Source organism: Pinus tabuliformis, chromosome 3_2 (assembly GCF_031772625.1).
Source record: "Pinus tabuliformis cultivar Carrire ecotype Pingquan chromosome 3_2, CPIR1, whole genome shotgun sequence".
NCBI lineage: Eukaryota > Viridiplantae > Streptophyta > Pinopsida > Pinales > Pinaceae > Pinus > Pinus tabuliformis.
This window is the reverse complement of record NC_142302.1, coordinates 363,192,677-363,215,807: the sequence shown is the minus strand read 5'-3', so window position 1 is coordinate 363,215,807 and position 23,131 is coordinate 363,192,677. Positions and strand designations below refer to the sequence as shown.

Below are 23,131 nucleotides of genomic sequence, written 5' to 3'. Positions count from 1 at the left end.
CTAATGGATTTCTTTTAGTTTTTAGTAATTTGATACTTTTCTAGGAAACCATTCTTTCAATGAAGCATCACTTTACCGCCTCTTAAAATTGAATTTCTTCATATGAGTCAGTTCTACTTTGGGACCACTTTCCCTTGGAACTTGTCATCTCAAGTGTCGATTTTAGTCATGAGTAACCATCATTCACTCATTTTTTCATGGTACCCTTGGGCATATTCTGTGTAGCAACACCATCGAGTCACCCTCGTTCAGAGCATCCACGATGAGTCACCCTTGTATCCATGGAGTCTATTTCAAGTCCCATTGTGTCCCATTATAGTTTTTCATCCATCATTACATCTGATTCATCTCATGTTGTCCATTTTTCGCCTCCAGTCATACCATCCACCATCCCCTCTGGAGTTGAGTCAGTCTCTTCCAGGTCAACCATGCACTTTATGCTTTGACAAGGGAAGTCATATGTTTGTCCCTCAATCCCCACCCCCTTATCATTCTTGGTGTCAGTCCATCAGTCACATTATTATTTTTCCTCGTGCCTTAGTTGAGTATTCTCATTGTGTCACCTATGATGGGTCGTATTAAGTCAACATCAGCACATTCATTCCATAAGAATGGCCTTGAGGGTGGTGTAACTTGTTTCCAGCTTCCATTCTTGTTCGATGCCTCAGATTAAGAAAAGGGAATCCTTATTTCCCTTTGAATTGATTGCTTCCCATGTTTGTGATGCATACACTTGATGCCCCAGTGATGTAGCAAATTGTACTAGTGATTCCCAGGTGTGTGTGAGATGTTTCAGAACTCATGAGGGGGTGTCCCTTAAAAAACCCCCCCACATGCCTAGATGACCTTAGATTATCCTACAACCTCAGATGAAGTTTCATAGATTTGATGGGTTCGGTTCCAGCCAGTTGCAGCACTAATAACTGCATATCTCCTCCAGATGATCCATTCAGTTTTCTAGAGCCCTTTCCTGTTTAGCGGCGCTTCATTGGTTGTTACACCTCCCCTCCCACCCATTTCAGAGGGAAAGGCATTATGTCTCATGTACTCAAATGTTAGCGTATTCAGTCTTGGCTAATGTCTTTTCCAGGAGCATTATGTATATGGGATGCCTTATATTATTTTTTGGCCCATTAATGCCAGCATGTCATTACCATTTATCATGTACTTTATTGCTTAGTTTCATTTTTTCTAGGCGCATCATTATTCTTTGTACTGAGTTATCTTGGTAGCTATAGGTATGCCTCCCCTGCCTCACTGAGATTAGGTACCACAACATCAAAGGAGACTTACATCAGTTAGTTTGTCTCCCCCCCCCAGTTCTTGTCCTCTCTTGCTTCAGCCCCATTGATCTCTCATTCTCTTTGACTTCCCTTCAATGTCTAGTGATTGTGTTCTTACAATGTACTTCGGTCATATATTTTTCTCCTAACACTCGTACGTTTGGGGGCAATCTGTTATCCCCAAAAAATTGGTCATCTAACCATATCTAACTAGATGGATCGAAATACACATATAAGACCAATTTTACCATAAGCAAAATTTCTTTCACCATAAAAAATTACTTGATAAACCACATTTATTAAGTTATTTCTGGTTAAACACAGGAGGAATACTTAAATAAATCATTATTTATTTAATGTTCCTCTAGGAATAATTAATTAAATCATTGTTTAACTAATATTCCTTGTCATATTTGACCCAATCATGAGAAATAATTAGATAAACCATTATTTATCTTATTTTTGTCGAGGAATAATTAATTAATCATTATTTAGTTATTATTCGATGTTAAATTTGACTAAATCACCTAGGAATAATTAAACAAACCATTATTTGTTTATTATTCTTTAACTACATTTTTGAAATAATAAATAAATCATTTAATTATTTGTTATTTCTAAATACAAGTATTTTACCAAATTAAATACTTTTTCCCTCCAACAAAATATAATAAAATATTCCAAGTGGTTAGGTCTAGAATTTGGTTAATAATATTTTATTATTTTCCATTATTCGAGAATAACCTAATATTTTGTTAGAAAATGAAGGGTTTTACATTGATTATTCACTTTTTATTATTTTCATTATTGCACTCACTATTGTAGATCTGATTGTTATCACCACCACTTTCCATTTCTTTTCATTCTTGAGTTCTCATTTGACCTCTACACACATTTTTTCTGGGTTTATACATTGTAGAGAGGAGAGACTCTACCAAGACGAAGCATTGAGGACAACCAAAAACCCATCCCATTTGAGGTCGACTTGTAACATTTTACCTATTCCTTTCACTAGGTGTTACATAATAAAATTACAATTTCATATTCTTGTCTTGTCCATTGGTCATTTTGGAGTTATTATTCACTATAGTTCTTATTTCTTTTTGCTGTATAACTACTTTTGTTGCATAGATTTGGAAGTTTGCAGGTTTTATTTCTTATATCTGTTGCAGATCTAAAGGGTTCTATAATCATTTCTATTGTTAGGGTTCTTTAATGTCCACAACTTAACGTGTTCTCTTTTCATACACTCTCAATAAGAATAAACTATAACACATGACACATCATTAGCATAAGCTAGTCACCATAACTTTGGTCTATCTGATACATGGGATACATATTAGTCTTGGTTCACCATCATTCTAGTTGGTACCTGACACATGGTGAATCCCCAAAGGCCACAATCTATATGAGTAATTATGGGGTTAATGCTCACGAAATTGATATTGGAAGGCCACACTATATCTAAGTAATTCTAGTCCTCTAGTACCATTCTTCCTAATCTTGGCCAATATACGTGACTCACAAAGAAGTATGTCCTTTACGAGACCATTCTCTCTAATTCTAGTCAACATATACGACACAAGAAGATTTTCAGCCAACATTGAGAAAAACATTCTCAACAAGTCCAAATTTTTTCCTAAAGTATATACATAGACTTCACCTTGGGACAAAGGATTTACCAACAATCTTCTATATTGTAAAGTAATATTGAAGTCACTCTACTTCTTTATGTACTATGTCTCGGTATTGAATCTCATGGTGCTTCAACCTAACATCATGGCCATCACCTGCACATGATCAAGGCAATCCTGCAAGTAACCTCTGAAACCATACTACTTCTCAACATACCAATCTAGCTACAATATACTTGGCCACTATAATACAGAGTAAAAAAAATGTCTACTTCAAGCTCATAGTCATAATGGAGCCTAGATTGAAACAATATCCTAATGAAATATTTATGTCTCCAACACTCTTGATATAATATGAATATGTAGCAGTACTTCAAAATCTCAAAACATAACTGGCTTTCCCATGACCAACTATACCATGATGATACACGAACCCTTCTACCAGGTCTATCACCATAGTTTCTTCCCTATTATCTTGACTAAGTGCTCCCTCTCACACTAAGACATATCTTGTTGTCGTAATTTTGTTTGGTCCCTCAACCACTGCAAACTTTCAACATATAAACTATCTAGCTAGATAATGTCAATGACAATCCATAATTTCGAACTTAGAGATCAACTCTCTTTGAAGCTAGTACGAGGCTCTCTAACTTCTACTAGAGGCAATTCTTTTTTCCACAAATACTCCCTCTAACATAAGTCCTTTAACTTTCATCAGAGACAAAACACAAGATATGAACCAAACTTAGCATGTCTACTTGAAATATCCTTCTTGTTAACTTGTGCCCTTGATCTTTAGCTTTGCTAGTAAGCAAAGATTGACTCGGTTCCTTGCATAGGCTTAGATGTGATCTTAAACTTCCTTGCTTCACTAAGAATCTTACACCATGTTGAAAAATAAATGGATACAAGCACTATTGCTAAACTATGGTGATTACTTGTGAATATATTACACTTGTTTTATCTTCATCAAGCAATCACACTTCAGAAATTCAACCAATAACCATGAAAGGAAAGTAGAGATCATAATATTAAAAAACTTGGGATATAATTAGATTTCCTTTGCGATACATCACATTATTAAGATTTGGTCAACATTTTGAGGCATCAATGTGATTCATCCCGATGACAAAGGTAAAAAATTCAATCAATCTAGAAGTTTAAATAATAGAGATGCATTTGGTTCCAAAGTTAGCTATTAGGAATTAGCTGTTAAAAATTAGTTGTTGAATTAATAAATTTATATCCTTATTATTTTTATCATCATTTTGTTTTATTTTATTTTATTTTTATTTGTAGCTTAAAATAATCTTGACTTAAATTCAATTAAATAAAATTAATGGTAAAGGAACAAATAATATGTATTTATAAATGTATATTAATAATTAAAAATACGTTTAATATATATATATATATATATAGTGTTTAAACTAAGATTAATATTAATCAACAATTAGTTTTAAATGTTATTATATTAAAATATTGGATAATATTATAATATGAAAGTCAGAAAGGATATATATGTTAAGGAGTTGTCTTTAGTGCGACCTTTTGGACTTTCTGGTGCCGGAATTCGGCGAAACAATTTGAGGTGAAATATTGATTTGTGCTATTTAATCTATTTTTTTGAGTGTATATAAGGATTCAACACCCTTAAAAACCCTAGGGCACTTCAATTGTGTAAGTTTTACCCTTCAAGCTTGTGATTTCAATAAATTCCTGTAAGATTTTAGATAAATTAGACCAGAAAAACCCATTGGAAAAGCTTCCAAAAAGTCTCACTAAAGAAAAATCGTATATGTTGATATAAAAGAATAAATCATAGCTAATATTGAATTAAATTAAATTAAATTAATATTAATGGAATAAAGAAAATATATTTATAAACATATATTAACAAAAATAAAAAAATAGAAAAGTTTAATATATATTGTTTTAACAAATAGTTTTTAAAATAAGATTAATATTAGTTAATAATTAGTTTTAAATGTTATTATATTAAAACATTAAATAATATTATAATAGGAAAGTTAAGAATATATATGTTAATTTAAAATAATAAATAATAAATAAATAGATAATAATAATAATAACGAAATTACGAAGAGAGGGAAGGGATCCAACTTCTACTTAACTTGCAACCATCTTCCGAGTTAAGATTAATTGCGTTCTTGTCAATTTCAATGTCCTCTCCAAGCTTCCTATGATGGAAGTGATCAACCCTAGCAATGACCCGAGAATCCTCAAAGCAGACATGGTGTTTGGATTTCACCATATGTTCAGCTAAAGATGAGGAACTAAGTATATGTGAGATCATGTGTGTAAGAGAGAGAGATGCATGAGTGATAAGTGAACATATAAAGCGCAAATTTTCAAGTGAATTTTATACCCAAGATACCCAAGAGACATGTCTCTTTGTAAATTAGATCACGTCTCTTTTCAAATTAAATTCTTCTAAGTATACACATTTATGTTTTTACTCATATTTGTTAAATTGTTGAACACTTTAATAATGGTGGGAAATAACTCATGGTAATTATATTTATTTACATCTTATTCCTATCATGTCTTTTAGGCAAATACTTGACTGCTTAAATTATGGTGGGAAATAACAAGTGGTAAATATGTTATTCACGTGAGTATGAGCTATTTTCAAGGATTTTAATTTTAGGTGGATTTGTTGATTTCTTTTCTTTTAATTTTATTTCGTGTTTTTAAATAGTATTATAAATACATCAAGGATTATGAAGATTGACCATAGCTACATTCTTCAACACCTAGAACCCTAACCTCTGATGGAAAATTTTATTGTGATTAATGAATAACTCCACTATGAATTAGCGGGGAATTACATAGTAACCAACAAAAATTTCAGGTTGTCTTCTTGAATCCTTCCACTTATGTGATTTTAGCAATTTGTTTCTAAAATTCACCTGCTGGTCCACAATTTTTGGAGCTTGTAACTTAATTTAATCCCTTTTTACTCTCGGTTTCTATGGATCTCTCCTCAAATTGAATGATCCTTCCACTTCCATTTCTACAAGTTATGTAAAACATTTGGTGAACAACCTGCAACTCTTCCTGTAAGGATATTTTGTGCCATGCAAGCCCAACATTGCAACTTTGGCTTTGATACCAACTTGTAACATCCTTGATCTCATGCTAGGTGACTTCATATAATACCCACAACCAACAATTACAAAATTTTAGTGGAAATACAATTCTCTTATACAAACAAACGTATCTCAGTTCACTATTAGGCTCCCTATAATGGCACCAGCTCACAGCTAGCTAATTAATTATGCCAATTAGGGACATCATGCCTAGTGGCCCTTGATGACAACCCTGGATTATCCAATTTCTTTTAACTTGTTAATATCAACATTTCCATGACCATTGGTTATTCCTAGAAATAACCTTCAAATTATATGTTTTGGTAATGAAATTCATAACTAAGGGCATAATTAATTCCATGCTCAACAATAAAACAATAATTGTTCATGCAATTAAATTGGGTTATACAAAGAGGAATAAATTCATGCACAAAAATTAAATTATGTATCAATATCCCATAAATAGGATTTACAAGCAATACACATGAATCATAGTTAAATGAAAATAGAACACTTATATGAAAAGGATGACTAACAACATACATTAAATGTTCCACCAAGCCATAGACCACATGGTACATAAACTCTCAACCATGGGTCACCCTCGAGCTCGGGCCTCAACTCCATGGGAAATAATCTGTACATTGAGTACCAAACATCAACATTGGCCAAGACAAACCCAGTTGTCTCGAACTCCAACCACAAGCTCACATTGCTTGCAAGTTGTGCCCAAGTGATATATTCCTTCTCTATACCCAATAGTCCCTCAGTGATGCCACTAGCTTTTAGGGTGCCTTACAGCTAGCTAGGGATGGTATCAGCCTTACGACTTCCAACGACTCTTAATGTTATCCAAAACTTCCACATACCCTTCCAGGACAAACCAAATAACTCCCAGTCAATTAGAAATCCCAAAACTCCAGACTCACCGATTGGTCACCAAACTAAGTCAGACCAAAACTCCAGGGATGCGAAAGTGAATCACTAATTCCACTCTCTAGCCATAATCCCCAAACTCCAAATCTCACAAAAAAATGTATTCGTAAGAAACTAACTCCATGCCTTCCTACATGAGTGTGAGCCCCCTTTCATAGGAAAAATATTCACTTTATAAATGCACGACCTCTCTTTCCACATGGCACATTCTAAAGCCACATGGGCTTCAGTGCCTTTTCACCAAAATCATCATGCCTTATTTTGCCAAATGGCACCTTCTAAAGCTACATGGGCTTAGTTCCTTTTCACTAAAATCATCACACCAATATTATTTCCCTTATTCCATGGAGTTTCATGCCCCCCATACTCCTTTTCGTGGAGTTGTTTTGCAACCAACTTATTTTATTAATATATGTACATATTTTACATCACGATTACAATACAAGGCTCCCCAGCTTCAAATCCTTTAGAGGCATATATTCTTGGGTACACTTGCCCCAAAAACTAATAAACATATTTACATGGCATGCTGGCCTCAAAATAAACCTTGGCTCACTAACCTATTTATCTCATGTTTTTAGCTCACTAACCTAAATAGCATATGTAAATGTTTTTACATCACTGACGTAATGGAGGGGTATTACATTGTTTATGGCTCTTCTTATGCAACTTTCTTAACTCGGAAGAATGCCAAAAATGTAGAGGTTCCAATATCTTTCACGAGTTTAGCATTGCATGGAGGAGAGTTAGAATATTTTAACATTGATAAAAAACCATTTTCCATATATAAGGCAGTAAAGTACTTTCTTCCTTTTCTGTTAAAGGTTCACACTAAAATTTTTCCGCCTGATCCTATTGTTAGAAATATTTTGGTACAAATATACCTAGGACAAAATTGAGAAAACTAGATAACTACGCTTCATGAATATGACATGGAGATCAAACCTTCCAAGATTTTTTTTGGAAAAGGATTATGTAAGTTGTCAACAAAGCCTCAACTCTCTCGATATAATTAGGAAGAAGGTTGGTATTATGAGTATGAGGATAGTCTCCAAGAAGTTCTTTTATGGTAAAATTATGGAAATGACAACTTAAACTATATATTTTTGGGCTCAATGTAGGCCCTAAATGGTCGAATTGGCCCCATGATAAAGAGGTGTGACTTTTGGTCAAAAAGTCACACATTTGACAAATATAAAAACAGAAGTTGGCCTTCACATTTGGACCAATTCGAATCACACACATTATTCTATTTTATGATCCACACATGTTAAGTCAAGTGGAAATATGAAGGTTGACCAAAAAAAAAAAAAAACTATCATTTGACCAATTTTGACCTAATCTGTTTGATAAAAGATCTGTTGTGTTTGATTGAGAGTTTGACTGAATTTGAGCACAGAAAAGGGGGAAGTTTGACCACACTACAAGACTGAGCTAACCTCGTGCAGAAATTTTTAATTGTTGACCAGCATTGAACAACACTAATTTCTTTCATTTTTGAGGTTTGACCACTATTGACTAGTTGACATTTGACCGGGTTTAAGTAATATCTTGGACTTGGATTTGTGGCATAGATTTCTAGAATTCTCTTGGATTTGTAAATATTGCTAAAGAACAATTTCTAAAAATAAAAGTTTCTAGATTTTTCTGAAGGCTAGGTTTTCGGAGGATAAATTTGTGGTCTCTATTGTGCTTGGATGTCTCTTTATAATCATATTGTTTTCATTGCATTACTCTTGATATTTTCTGTGTAAAATTGCTTAACGATATATGTGACATAAGATAACTAAATTGAAAATCATTGGAAAGTAATTATCAAATTACAAAATTAGTTTCTATTGTTTATTATTGTAGAAAATTTAACAATCACAAGGTAGAGACATGAGGGAGACACTGCATACACACAAAAAATAGTATATTGTTTTGAGAAAGGGCCTATTATCATTTATAGGGTTGCCACAAAGAGATCCCACAACAAAAAAGGGAGTCATTCTCTATGTCATTCTCTATCAAATAATTCCTCATTACATCCCCTCCCCTTTGTTAGTATGCTTAATCAACAAATTAATTTAGCATTCATCATGTCTGAGAAGGGTTTATTCAACCTTCTACTAAAAGTCACATTCTTAAAACCCTCATGCATTCTATTTTCTTTCCACAAATTTTTCTCTAATTCCACTTCCACCACTTCTACGTCTCTTGTACAACACACAATCACCATTGACAACTTTTGTCCCTCCCCTTGAGTCAATTCGAAAACCTCTAGAACGTATACATCATCCATACCCATGAAGTAGTTTTATACTCCCATTCTTCCTTTTCATCAGAATTGATAGTTAGTAATCTGACTACCAATCTATATATCTAAAATAGTATTGTACCACTCCTTTTCTTTCTCATAACTATTGAGTATAATCCCATTCTTCCTTTTCATTAGTATTGATAGTTAGTAATCCAACTACTAATATTTACCTCTAAATAAATATTGTACGACTCCTTTTCTTTCTCATAACTATTGAGAAATAGCATAGATATCAGTGTGTAGCGTGTTGTCCAGGTGCACAGCGAGGGCTCTATGTGTGCAACAAGGGACAATTTTTTCCAGTGAGGGCTATGGAATCACAATTTTATGCAAAGGAGAGGGGGTAGTTTGATGCTAGGATGGTAGATAGGTGCAAATGAGTGATGAAAGTGATCAGCATATGAAATTCTTGAGAGAGTGGAAATAACCCTAGACACACTAGTCAATGATCAAATTTTTATTTGAAGACTCACTCAAATGACAAAAAGTTGACTTAATACCCTAAGAAAACTTTGTAAGAGCATATTTGATCATTTTTGATAGGTTGAATTAGCTGACACTAACATTGGATCCAACTGGGGATGGCAGCTCCTTATGAGGTGTCAAGAACACCATAGACCAATTATCCTTGCCTATTGTGCATGAAGTCAAAATGCAAAGACTAAACTCAAACTAAAAACGAACTGAAAAACTGACTCAAAAACTGACTTTATGACTTTTTTTTAACAAAAAGAAAATAGCAGTTGACCATAGAAGCCTTATGGCCTTCTCCTCAGGCTTCAAACTTCTGATGATAATTACAAACCTGCTGAACATGTCTATACAATCATGTGAAATGATCCCTCCAGTGTAACCAATCAAACAAATGGCTACCTATTTGAATTTTTCTTGTATTTTTCTTGTATTTTCCTTGAGCAGATAGAAAAAACAAAAGCTAGGCCACTCCAAGTGTCCACTGAACATGTTTACATGATCCGTAAACATAATAAAAATCATCTCCCTTGATGACTACAACAACTTGACAAAAGGATCCTGAAACTCGTGAATGACTACCTTTTCTTGATGATCAACAATGAGACAAGAATATTCTTCCCTTTTAGACATTGGTTGTTTTATAAAATGAAGTTTGTCATTCTCAAGAGAAACAGATGTAGACTGCAAATTTTTGGATGAACTTTGTAATGAGACTCCTCCTAAACAAGACAATGAAGCCAGTTGCCTGATCAAATTCGTGTCATCGAAGCTCATAATTAACTAATGAAGAAGGAATTTGAATACAGATATGATCCAAAACATTAGCTATTGGATCAAGGAGAGCTTGAGAGGATTGTTGCAACTTGTCATACATTAGTTCCAATGAGGCTACATGGTTTTCTATAAACTCTTCATGTTCCACATTTTCAGCTGCATTTCCAAAATGAATGTTGCTTGGTAATGGACTGAAAAAAGGTTCTATGTTACAAACAATATTCTCAACAACTTCAGGAAAAGGTTGCCAACTACTATTAACTTGATTATTTGCTTCCTTGGTAACCTTATAGTTTTCTCTTATTCTTTCAAATGAAGAGAAACACAAAGGTAAGGAGTCTTGGTCAATAATTTCATGATCCTCTCCATGCTCTCTATCAAAGCTAAAAGATTTCTTAATTAAAACTTCCTCACCCTTGTTTTAAAAAAAAACTAAAGGAGGATCACTAAGACTGCAAAACCCATCCAAATAATTAGATATCAAATCATTCAAAATCAAACAAGGTTGTTGCCATTTTAAACTAGCTTTAGACTACTTCTCTGCTTTAGTGAGTTTATAATTTTCCTTTATAAATTCAAATGCAACATTATATAGAGGTAAATATTTACCGTCATCCATTTCATCACTCTCGTTGTGTTCATTATCCAAACTATAAAATATCTTACCTAATTCATAACTTTCATCAAACTCCTCCTCTTTGTCATAAACCACATGTGCAAGCTGACTATCTTCCTTAAAGTGTTGAAAACATGCCACTGGTTTCTCATCAAAATCATCATCATATCCTCGTACTTAGGCAAATCAGGTTCTGGAGAAATGTCATCAAACATGTTAGCCTCACTCTCACATTAAAAACAATTCTAAGTCCAAATAATTAAATTAATTAATATCATGAAAGTTAGGATTTAATCCTACCTTTCTAGATTGAGTTTGTTCCTCATGATTAGGAGTTAGTTTAGGCGTAGTTGGTTGAGAAATTCTCTCCAACTAGTTAGGCTCAGATTAGTGTGTTGTTGAGATATTTTCTCAACCATAGTGTCCAAGATAGATGTACTATCTTGAGACCAACTTCCTCATGTATTTATTTGTACTATTATCATTCTTTGTACATTGGGTTTATTAATAATGAGAATGTGAGGAATGTTGTAAGGCTGATGTCTTTTCCACCATGTGAGTTTTTCTATATGTTTCATATTTATTTTATGAGTGAGTGTGTTTTATTAGGTGGTTTAGTTTTCTTCAATTGGTATCAGAGCATAAATGGTTCTTAAGGCCTGACTGGCTCCATGGTAATCTTCCATGGAAACCTATTAATTATATTATGATCATGGGAGTGGAATCAAAAGGGAAGACATTGTTTACATTCATATTTCACGCAATTTGTTGGAGAACTGGTAGCATGCAGATATTTAATTTTCACCGGCACATTGATGGTATCTAAAATTCATGCCATCCGTCAAGCTCAATATCTCAGTGTCAGAAATCTTTTGCACATCCATCTCAACATACGCTGGAATTTTGTCAAGAATGGTCTTATAATGCATTGTCTCGGTGTTCATCTCAGCATTCTATGACTGGTTCGTCTCAAAAATTGTTTCTAGATCTACAAAATTCATGTTCATCTTGGCATTCTGTGACTGATTAGTCTCAAAAAGTGTTTCAAGATCTACAAGATTAGTCACAGGATTCATTGTTTCAATTCTCAACTCAAGATTTTGTTGTGGATCTTTCTCGAAAATTGTTTCCAAATTCATCTTAGAATTCCTCTACAGACACTCAAGACTGGTCTAAGGATCCACTGCATCAGTATTTTTTACGGATTCATCTCATAATTAGTTTCATGGTTCAAATTAGGATTCACCTAAAGATGATCATGATTGATATCACCATTCTTTGATTGATTCCCATTGTTGTCCTCAATATTAGCCATATGTTTTTCATCATCGCCCCCAACATTCATCTTAGGGCTCTCAGAATCCATCTCGTTACAGATCTCAGGATCAAAAATAGGTCCTAGAAAATCTCCTTCCAAACTTCCCAGTGCTTGGAATACTCGGCGTTGTTCAAGCCATTTGATAGCAAGTATCTTAAATCTTATCTTTCCACCTTTCTCCACATTTGAACTTTGCTTATTTCTAAAAATAAGATTCTTTCCTAGTATAAATTCAAAATCTGTCATTTTTTGAGATGGTATAAAAACCTCAACCATTGCTGTCTGCAAGATAATAAATAGTTGAAGAGAGTTGAGTAGAGAGCACAAGAAGGGGGCTCATGATTAAGAAAAGCGAAGCCACGATATTAATTCTGAGAAGCACTACAAAACCCATGAATGCATCGAGGAATTACAATGTGAAAATGGCAATGTCAAAGTCAACATTGTTGAGAACAGTGTGAGACCTGTGAGTAGTGTGGAAAGCCAGCAACATGAACCAATCTGATCTGATCTTCGCACATAGATCTTCGTCTAGAGAAGATCAACTCACCTGTGATGTCCAAGGGAGAAATGACTGAAATTTGACAAAAATCCAAATGTAATCGGTATTTTATGGAACCAGCTTTCGTTTAAAAAAAGTGAACCAGCATTTGCGTGGAGTTTATGGTGAGCATGGAGTTCAAAGCTCAACAAATTGGTTGATTACTTGCCGTCTTCTTAAGGTTATTTATGCCTCCTCTCATTTTTTCTCTCCAACGAAAATACTTGCATAAAGTACAACTTTATATTTTTATATGCATAAGACTTTTGAAAACAAATGTCAATTCACTTTTTTGTTTAATGGAAGTTTAGAAGGGGATGAGTTTCAAGTTTTTTTCATAGATCATTTTAAAAGGAAACGTTACATCACTTTAGAGTGTTTTCTTAAAGTTCAAAATTTAATGGGATGAATGTAAAAGCATTTTTATAGGGATCATAAAATAATGATTTTGGAGGAATAAGGTGGATTATAAAAATCTTTTTTTAGGTATTTTGAAATATGCAGCGATAAGGTGTGACTTATAAATCTTTGGAGCGATAAGGTTGTAACTCGTGGTTTGAAAAATTCCTTTTATTTTTGAAGTCAAGATACTTAAAAAATTTGTGAGCTTGGCATTCTCATTGTTGGAGAAATTTCATTCATGATTTTGTGAAAGTGAAGGTTGATGTAATTCACTATTTAAACAAAAACATATCTTTTTTGTGGTGTTTGTGTCCTAGATTCGCTCGGAATTGAATAAGGGGATCTTAGGTACACCATGTGTATGTTTGTGATGGCACGTGATTCTTGATATTATTTTTGTTTTGTGTCTAGTTTTGACACTAACCTTCATGTGGTATCTTTCTAATATGGTACACATGTAGCAAACAACAAATTAGTGAATTGCATGCACATAATCAATTCCATTCAAGCTTATGTAATCAGGCAAACTGCAAGCAATCAAGAAGAAACAATACATAATCAAGTTGTCAATGAAATTTCTACATCAACATCCAATCAAGCTGTCATCTACATGAACAATTTTTGCAGCAATTCAGCAACAATTTTTTGGAAATTACACTTGCACCATTTTCTAATAAGCTCAATACAAAACTGTAACTTGCAAATCATAATTTGTAAGTTGGATTGTAATCAAAGCAAAATTAAGTAAATTTTAAGGGTGCATTCTCGTTCAAACCGACACCCATGCTTTGAATTGATAGGGAATCAATTAAACCCAATGAATCCTTTGTTTTTTAACTGAGTCATTCAAATAATTGTAATAATTTCTCTTGGGTGCATTTTCGATAGTATTAGACACCCTTCTTTTTATCAATAAAGAGTTTAAGTTCAAGCAAGCGAAAATATCACAACATCAAGCGAGCCTAAAAATGATTCAAACCAATCATCAAGCGAGTGTGAAAACAAGCAAGTGTGAGTTCAAACAATCAATTGTTAAAACAAGTTTAAGCGAGCGTGCAACAATCAATCAAACATCAAGCGAGTAAGTTCTACAAATCCAGCAAGTATTAAAAGCAAGTGACCGTGAGTTCAACAAGTTCACATGGCGAAAAGCATTCATTTGTTAAAGATTCTTAACAATTTGATCCTCTCAACTGCTAAAGACATGGTACAAATAAGGAAAGAAATTCTTGTTGATATTTCAATGAATCTACAACAAGCACATGAAACAATTGAGTTCCTTCAACTGGAGTTATAACTTTAAAGAGATGAGTTGTAACAGAAGAGTGATGTTTCCAAGTCTTTCATCCATAAAAATGAAGATAAAGATGTTAATTCCAAGTCACTGATCCAACCAACTTCAAGTGTCGACGTTGTCCCTGATCTAGTTCAACTTTCTTCCAAACCAATCATCAAGTCATGGGAAAAAATTCAAAGTAACCAAAATTGACAAGGCTTAGGATATGTCAAAGATGATGCCAACTTGCATATCCTAGATTATTCAAGGCCCATTAAGTTTGTCAGTGTAGGGTTTCTTGATCAAATAACATCAACAAGCCATGAGACAGTTGCAGAGAAACATAAGTACATGCAAACTGAAGTTGTAGTGAAACCAAACTGCCTTCATTGTCAAAGAACCGGTCATCTGGAAGATTAGTGTTTTGATCTCCATCCTTGTCACCATTTTTGCAAGTCAAATTGTTCATCAGCACAATGCAACAAACAACAAAAATCAAGCAGATTGAAGATCGGTTATTCATGGATTGATCCCTTGGAATGGTCATCCACAGTCAAAAGATTGTATAAGTTTTACAATCGAATTCACTCACACATATTGTAGCCAAAACGAAGATGGTACTCTCATGTAGTTGAATGGGGGAGTACACCAGTGAAACACTCCTACACCTGAAGGGGGGGGAGTTAAAAAACAATTTGATGAAGATTGTCTCTCCTTTCAGCTGACAAAGGGGGAAAATGTCAATGAAATTGAAAAAACATGAACATTGAAAAAGAAAATTGTGTTTGTTCATGTTGATCTATAAATCCATTTTCAGTACTATCCACAAATGAATACATAATACAACCATTGTTTGATCTATGTAACTAGAATGAGTAGGATAATGGTTGGGGTCAACAACATCTTCTTCTTCAGAAATAATAGGGACATGGTGTTTTTGAAAAGAAAAAGTTCATCTGTCATGATGATCTTCTGCATCATTTCTTCCATTGTGCTTACCAAAATTTTGAGCTTCAAATTTGAAGATGTTAGATGTTCCTTCTCTATGTTCTCCCTCACTTCTTCTTTCAACTTTGACCTTTTGACAAACAGATTAGCTTCCACATCTATTGCATTGTCTTGCATTTCTTCGAGTGTGGTAGTGTTCCTTTCTCTCAATTGAAATGTGATTTCCAGATCAAAGGTTTCCAGGTAGTGTAAGAGAGCTAAATTGGGTGGCAGTTTGATATCATTAGGGATTGAATGGTATACATGATTGAACATGGCTGAAAATGTTTGCATTTTTTCTCCTTGTTACACAGTATTTTGTCACTGACCCTGCATCCCCTGATCCCGGGTAGAGTCGGTCCCTGAATGGAATATGTTTTGTGTAATACATCAACATATGTGTCCATATCTTCCACATCACTCAAGAAGATCAACCATGCTCATTAATCTTGAAGTTGATCCCTTTTTACCTATGTCTCAATATTTTCGCATGACATCAGTGTTTTGTTTGCAACGATGGACCAAAGTGAACCAAAACCTCGCGACACCTTCGCAAGAGTACATCTGTTCTCTGCGACAATCAGATTTTAGGGATCGTAGCAACTCATCATTATCCTGCTTCCGACGATAGCTCTGAATGCATTGTTACCTCGCGATGTCTTCTCCAAGTCTTAGTGATTGACTCGCGACGACCCAGATATGGTGAATTAGCTCAAATAAAATGCTTCAAGGTGGTTCTGGAACTAGTTGTTGGGTCAAGGAAGTTTGTCTTTCCTCCTTTGAAATGGTGGTTCCGCATTTTGAGTAACCTCCCATGAGGATAAGCTTCCTCTCCCTCATTTATGGAGGCTCCTCCTCTTATAAAAGAATCCTCCATTGCTATGATCAGCCAGTGTTTTTGGTATTTTGCAAATTAGCTAGTTTTGGTGTGAGATTGATAGTTTGCAGTGTGAATTGTTGATAGTCTAGCAATTGGTTGTGGATTTCCTTAGCCTTATATTAGTGCTTTTGGGTGAGAGAGAGAGTCATCATCCTTTTTGGGAGACCTTTTGAGAGTGAATGCTTGTACAGACATACTAACTGGACCCTTCAAGGAAGCTTGCGACGTCAAGGCATGGTTGTGAGCTTTACTTTTGCTCATATTAATACAACCAATGGTTGTTTCCTATATCTTGTATGAAATATATGTGATAGCTTATGGTTCCTTGACTCTGTAAGTAAATAGTTCATTGTTGTGCTCTATTATGTGTTTCGTTGTTCTCTTATGTTGTTTCAGGTGAATCACTCATTAAGGAGAAGCAAACGGTAGTTGGAGCAACGTAACGAAGACTGCATCGAACACCGAAATATGGTAGGCTCTTTCAACAATGACTATTTAAGGAATTAGCTGTTTTATTTGTCTTGCTATGACCAGACCCACTCTCGAGCTAGAGGGGTTGCCTCTGTCCACAAAGGGAACTTTACCTACATCACAAGTTGGCAACTTCACTAGGGAGTCCTTTGTGTGTTGTCTCTTGTTTTGCTCTTGATTTGTTTGTGATTGAATCACATAGTATCTCTTTGTTTTGGGACTAAACCATCAGTGTTCTGGATCACTTGAGTAGCTCTGGTATTACACCTTATTGGCTGAGTGACAAGCCTGGTCTCTTTCAGTTGCTTTTGCCTTGTTTTCCTTGTCTGTTGAGCTCGTTGTTGTTTAATTCTTAACAGTTGCAATGAATCGACCCTATCCTCTTTGACCAAGCTGTACGTCATGGATATCTCGTCATAAAGTTGTGACAATTGCTGAAATTGTACCATCGCCGAAGATAGGTGTACTCTTGCGAAAAATTCGCTCTGTTGCTAACATCATCCTTGCGACAACCGAGGTGGACTTTTTGCTCAAAAAACCTCTTCAAATTCTGGTCTAAAACATGAAATTTCATGTAAACTTGATGAAAAAGCAGAGATATGGATGGGGTATTTACCTGGAGGAAGCACGAGGAGCAATGGACCATTGAATTCCCAAAATTGTTCGTTCAATTTCACAGGTACACAATGTTTAAAGTTTTTTTACCACAATGAAAAACACAAAGTGAATTGTTTTTACCCTAATGCCTCTATTATAGCCTTTTTGTTCAAAATTGAGGGTTTTCTAGGGTTTTGAATTAGGGCTTTTGAGCGTTAGTCGTGTATTTTTGTGAAACAGGTCTTATGATTGTGTTTTTGTTTGTGTGTAGTGACAGGTGTTCTAAGCGCTAGTGATGATCGATGCTGAATTATATACTCAAGCAGTACCGAAGACCCTTTTCGAGTCAACTTTAAGCTCTCTTCTGACTCTCGAAATATGAAAGAATTGTCGAGCCCTTTTTGTTTCAACTTCATTAATGGTTATAAAATGTCATGTCCCCAATAATTTTTTTACTTTTTTTGTGCTAGAGGCACTATTTACGAAAAGTACTTCTTGACTGCAATGGTCAAGCGGTTCTCTTGAGTATCATTTTCTACCTTTTCGAGCTTGAGAGACACAAACTTATGAAAAGGGCCCATCTAGAGTTTTCTTTTCCATGTCTTTTTCAAACTCTCTAAACATGAAAAAGACTCTGAGTTTTACCTATGTCAGACTCATTAAAACCAGATGACATTATAATCGTCGCCATGATGAGACCTGAGCTTCTCCTCCCTAGGAATCGTTAAAATTTCACTAGGTTGGATTTTTCCAAAAGACAAACTTATATTGCAAGCATACGCTATCCCCTTCAAGCTTCTGTTTCAAAAATAATTGGGGTACTCACGAGCAATGGTGGGGGATAAATTTGGAAATATTGTGTTGATTACCTACGGTAGCTTGTTGCTCTTGAACATCGACACCTTTGTTGCTTCTCACTAGGTTTGGGACATCCTCACTTCATCATTGGCCTTCTGGGGTTTGTGTTCTTCATTTTTCCTCATTCCATTCAATCCTTGCTATCTCCATATGACCTTTGATCCTTTGGTACCAAAATGCTACCACATTCTAGAGTCATGTCGCTGATATGTTCAAGCGCTTAATCCTTCTACAGTTTGCACCCTTACATACTCCTCTAATTCTCTATTTCATCCATCTACATCTTGTTCCTTTTTCTCATGTTGTTGATGTGGGAAACATTATGGCCCTTCTGCGACGGATCGCTTCTTGTCGACATCGAATCATTATCCATGAAGTTGATCTAGAGACTCCTTTCGGGTACCTTGGAGCTTGCATGCCTCAATGGCAAGTTCTTCACATTCAACGATAGAATTGCATTATTGGTCTTCGATCAGGTGATTCCACAAGTGTTTGACTCCAGATCATTCTTCACACTTTGTGGATTGTACTAGCAGTACCTTGAGAAACATTGACATTACTGGTGGTTTCTCTCGTACTTGTTAACGGTTCACATCATTGGCCAGTAATCAAGTGATTTTCTAGTATGTTCAACTTCAACACATTTATTCGCATATTAGAAATTGTACCATGATCGGGTTGGCTTCAAGACCCCAGACTCAGATTCCATAAGTTCGGGTTGCCTGGATTGGTTCGTGATTGCATGCGACCATACCTGAGTCTTTCTGGATCGCTACGACCATACCTGTATTTTCATATGGTATTTTTGACTGGATTGCTACCTCCATACCACAAGCGAGTTCTATTTGTCTTTTGGATGTCTACGCCGATACCTTGACTACATGTATTTTTTTCACTCTCAGAGATATTAGTTGTACTTGCATCTGCAGGTTCTCTGCAATGGTGTTCTAGTTTAGTTATGGTTTTGTAAAGAATTTCACCCCTCCCACTCTCACAGCCTTCATGCTTTAGGGGGCATCTGTTACACAGTATTTTGTCAATGACCCCGCATCCCCTGATCCCATGTAGAGTCTATCCCTGAATGGCATCTGTTTTGTGCCATACATCAACATATGTGTCCATATCTTCAACATCACTCAAGAAGATCAACCATGCTCATTAATCCTAAATTTGACCCCTTTTTACCTATGTCTCAAGATCATCGCAAGACATTAGTGTTTCGTCTGCGACGATGCACCAAAGTGAACCAAAACCTTGTGACACTGTCGCAAGAGTACATTTGTTATCTGCAACGGTCGGATTTTAGGGATCATCGCAATTCATCAGTATCTTGCTTCTGACGATAGCTCTGAATACATTGTTACCTCGCGATGTTGTCTCAGAGTCTTAGGGGTGATTTGGAACTAGTTGTTGGGTCAAAGAAGTTCACCTCTCCTCCTTTGAAATGGTGGTTCCGCCTTTTGAGTAACCTCCCATGAAGATAAGCTTCCTCTCCCTCATTTATAGAGGCTCCTCCTCTTATAAAAGCATCCTCCATTGCTATGATCAGCTAGTTTTCTGGTATTGTGCAAATTAGCTAGTTTTGGTGTGAGATTGATAGTTTGTAGTGTGAATTGCTGATAGTCTAGCAATTGGTTGTGGATTTCCTTAGCCTTATATTAGTGCTTTTGGGTGAGAGAGAGAGTCATCATCCTTTTTGGGAGACCTTTTGAGAGTGAATGCTTGTAGAGACATACTGACTAGACCCTTCAAGGAAGCTTGTGACGTCAAGGCATGGTTGTAAGCTTTACTTTTGCTCATATTAATACAACCAATGGTTGTTTCCTATATCTTGTATGAAATATATGTGATAGCTTATGGTTCCTTGAATCTATAAGTAAATATTTCATTGTTGTGTTCCATTATGTGTTTCGTTTTTCTCTTATGTTGTTTCAGGTGAACTCATCAAGGAGAAGTAAACGGTAGCTGGAGCAATGTAATGAAGACTGCATCAAACATTGGAATAATGTAGGCTCTTTCAACAATGACTATTTAAGGAATTAGCTGTTGTATTTGTCTTGCTGTGACTAGACCCACTCTAGGGATATAGGGGTTGCCTCTGTCTCCAGAGGGAACTTTACCTAGATCACACTCTTGGTTGTCTTTCCAATTGATAATATTCTTCTAAAATCAGAAAAAGATTCCTCTTGATCACCCATCTATCAAGGAAGACATTCATAGAATGATTAAAATTGAAAATTCTTGCAGTTGGCAAGTTTTTGAACCATTTCTTAGCTTCACCTTGAAAATATAAAGTAAAAATATTGATACGGACATCATCTTCTTCAACCTCAAAAGGTCGAGAAATTTTTCAAAACTCTGAATCTATTTTTCAGCAATGATGTTACCATATTCTCCATCAAGCCTAGGGAGATATTTGTAGTAATTTTCAGGGAAATCATGGAGTATATGAGGCAATATGAGTGGTTTGTATATATCTAGAATTTTACAAGGTGTAGGAGTATGTACAGAAGTTATAGGATAGTCTTGATCCCTTGATGATCATCAAGCTAGAGATGGTCATCATAATATTCAGAAGAAGTGTCTTGATCAAGATCAAAGGCGTACGGAGAATTTGTATTCATAATATTCAAATGGAAGGAATCAAATGCGGGTCTGAGATATTTTCTCAAATACAGTATACTCTGGAAAACCTTCTTGACATTCTCAGGAAAAGAGAAGAAATAATTTACAATAAAGAACATGAAGTCTTGGATGAAAATCTAGCTTAAATACCTAATTTTCCGATATTGTCCTTTCATGCTTATGTTGGTAAGGTTCATCCTCCAATGGAGTCTTTGAATTAAATTTGAAATTGATTTGCAGTCACAAGGTGAATGATTTCAACCTTCCTATGTCTAACCATTGTCCACCATTACCAATTAGATCTGATCCTTGTAATTCTTTCATAGGGAAGATATGATCTTACATTCCCCAGCAACGATGCCAAAATGTTATTGTCCACAATGCCCTAGGTTGAGAGGAATCGATAGAGCTAACCACAAACCAAGCTTTCAGTTTAGTAGCTAGCCCTACCAAACCAGAGAGGGATCTCTCTATGAGATTACAACCAAAGAATTGAATGGAATATAAAATGATTTTAGGCTAGATAGCTAGGCTCAGGTAGGTTCTGGAAAATTTATATTTTTGTTGCTGGATAAGGAGGAAAAACCAGGTAGCTAGGTCAACAGGATCAAAGGGTTACAACAACAAAGATATAAAGGATAAATGTAGAAATACTTTTGTGATGGATCTTAGGCTTTTCAGTGTGGTGTAGTGTTCATAAGAAGCTAAAGGTATTAATGAGCATGAAACATGAATTCATTAAGAAAAAAAGAAAGTAACACATAATGATTTTTCCATTAAAACAAAGCTTTATGTAAAGAATTATGTTTCTAAATTGTAAGGAAAACCATTGAAGAATTGATAAATGGAAGATAAGATGAATATATTTCATATAAAGTGATAACAGAGAAAAAACAACATCACAATCTTACTACACATGAATTCCTAGATAATAGTTGCAAACTGTATCGTTTGATTTCCATAAAATATCCAAATACAAGCAACAATAGTTCTCTTCTCTCAAATCCAACCCATTCTATGACTGAGAAACTAATACATAAAGAACAAAACAACATCTCTCATCTCTCAAGGGTCGAGTCCATGACTCTAGGAACTATTCCATGAGGTGTTCTAACGAAACCCTAATGTTTAGGGAAGTTAAAAACAACTTCTACAATTAATTTTGACTCCAACCTCTCTCATAAATGATTCCAGATTTACATCAAAACAATTTACAAAGACTATGCACCCACTATTACATCATATTTACAATAATATTACTCCATTACATCATTTACATCACCCTTTTGACTTTTACCAAAGTCGAACTAGGAATTACAAAAAATTACAGAGTGAAACTTTTATAGAAGCCTTGAGCTGTTGGAGGCCATTTTTGGGTGCCTTTGTGAATTCCAAATCTAGATTTGAAGCCTAATATGGAAATATAGGAGAGTTTGGATGTGTTTAGAGTATTTTTGCACTCACAATGGCCCATTTTTGGCTGTGATATGAACATTCTCCCAAGGTGTCTCCAGGTGCACTGTGAAATGGAAAAAGAGGTGCAGAATGGTGATTTTTGGCCTCTTTTTTGCAAATTTCTCCAAAACTGAGGGATGGCCCAGGAAAGTGGGAAAATGGGTTTTTAGAGGGGGTCATAAGCTTTCCAAAAGTGCTTATTTTCCATCATTTGGAGCCCTGAGGAAGAAGCACAGTGTGAGCTCGTTGCGCTCCTAGACAAAAATTGCCAAAAATTACAAGTCTACACTAGTCTGCATCAATACACAAACTTTTCTCCAAATCCTCACAAAATTTGTCTAGAGATGCTTGATGAGGCATGTTATGCAATCATCAATTCATCTGAAAGAAAATCTAACTTACCCTTCTCCTCTTGGCTGATTAGTGTTTCATCTAGTTTGGCCTTCAGCTCCTCGATTTTTCCCTTGCAAAGTTGATTGTCCTTGTGGTAGTGGATGGGCATTTTCCTTTGCAACTTGTTATCCCTATTGGACTTGTAAAGGATATTCTCAAGATGAAAATTGACTTTATCAAACCAAAACTCCTTGCC

General features: G+C 35.2%; 1 pseudogene; it reads right to left on the bottom strand.

Moving 5' to 3' along the window:
- Window positions 1–11,926: 11,926 nt before the first annotated feature.
- LOC149180947 (uncharacterized) overlaps window positions 11,927–23,131 on the bottom strand; it is a 49,227-nt pseudogene continuing 38,022 nt past the window's right edge.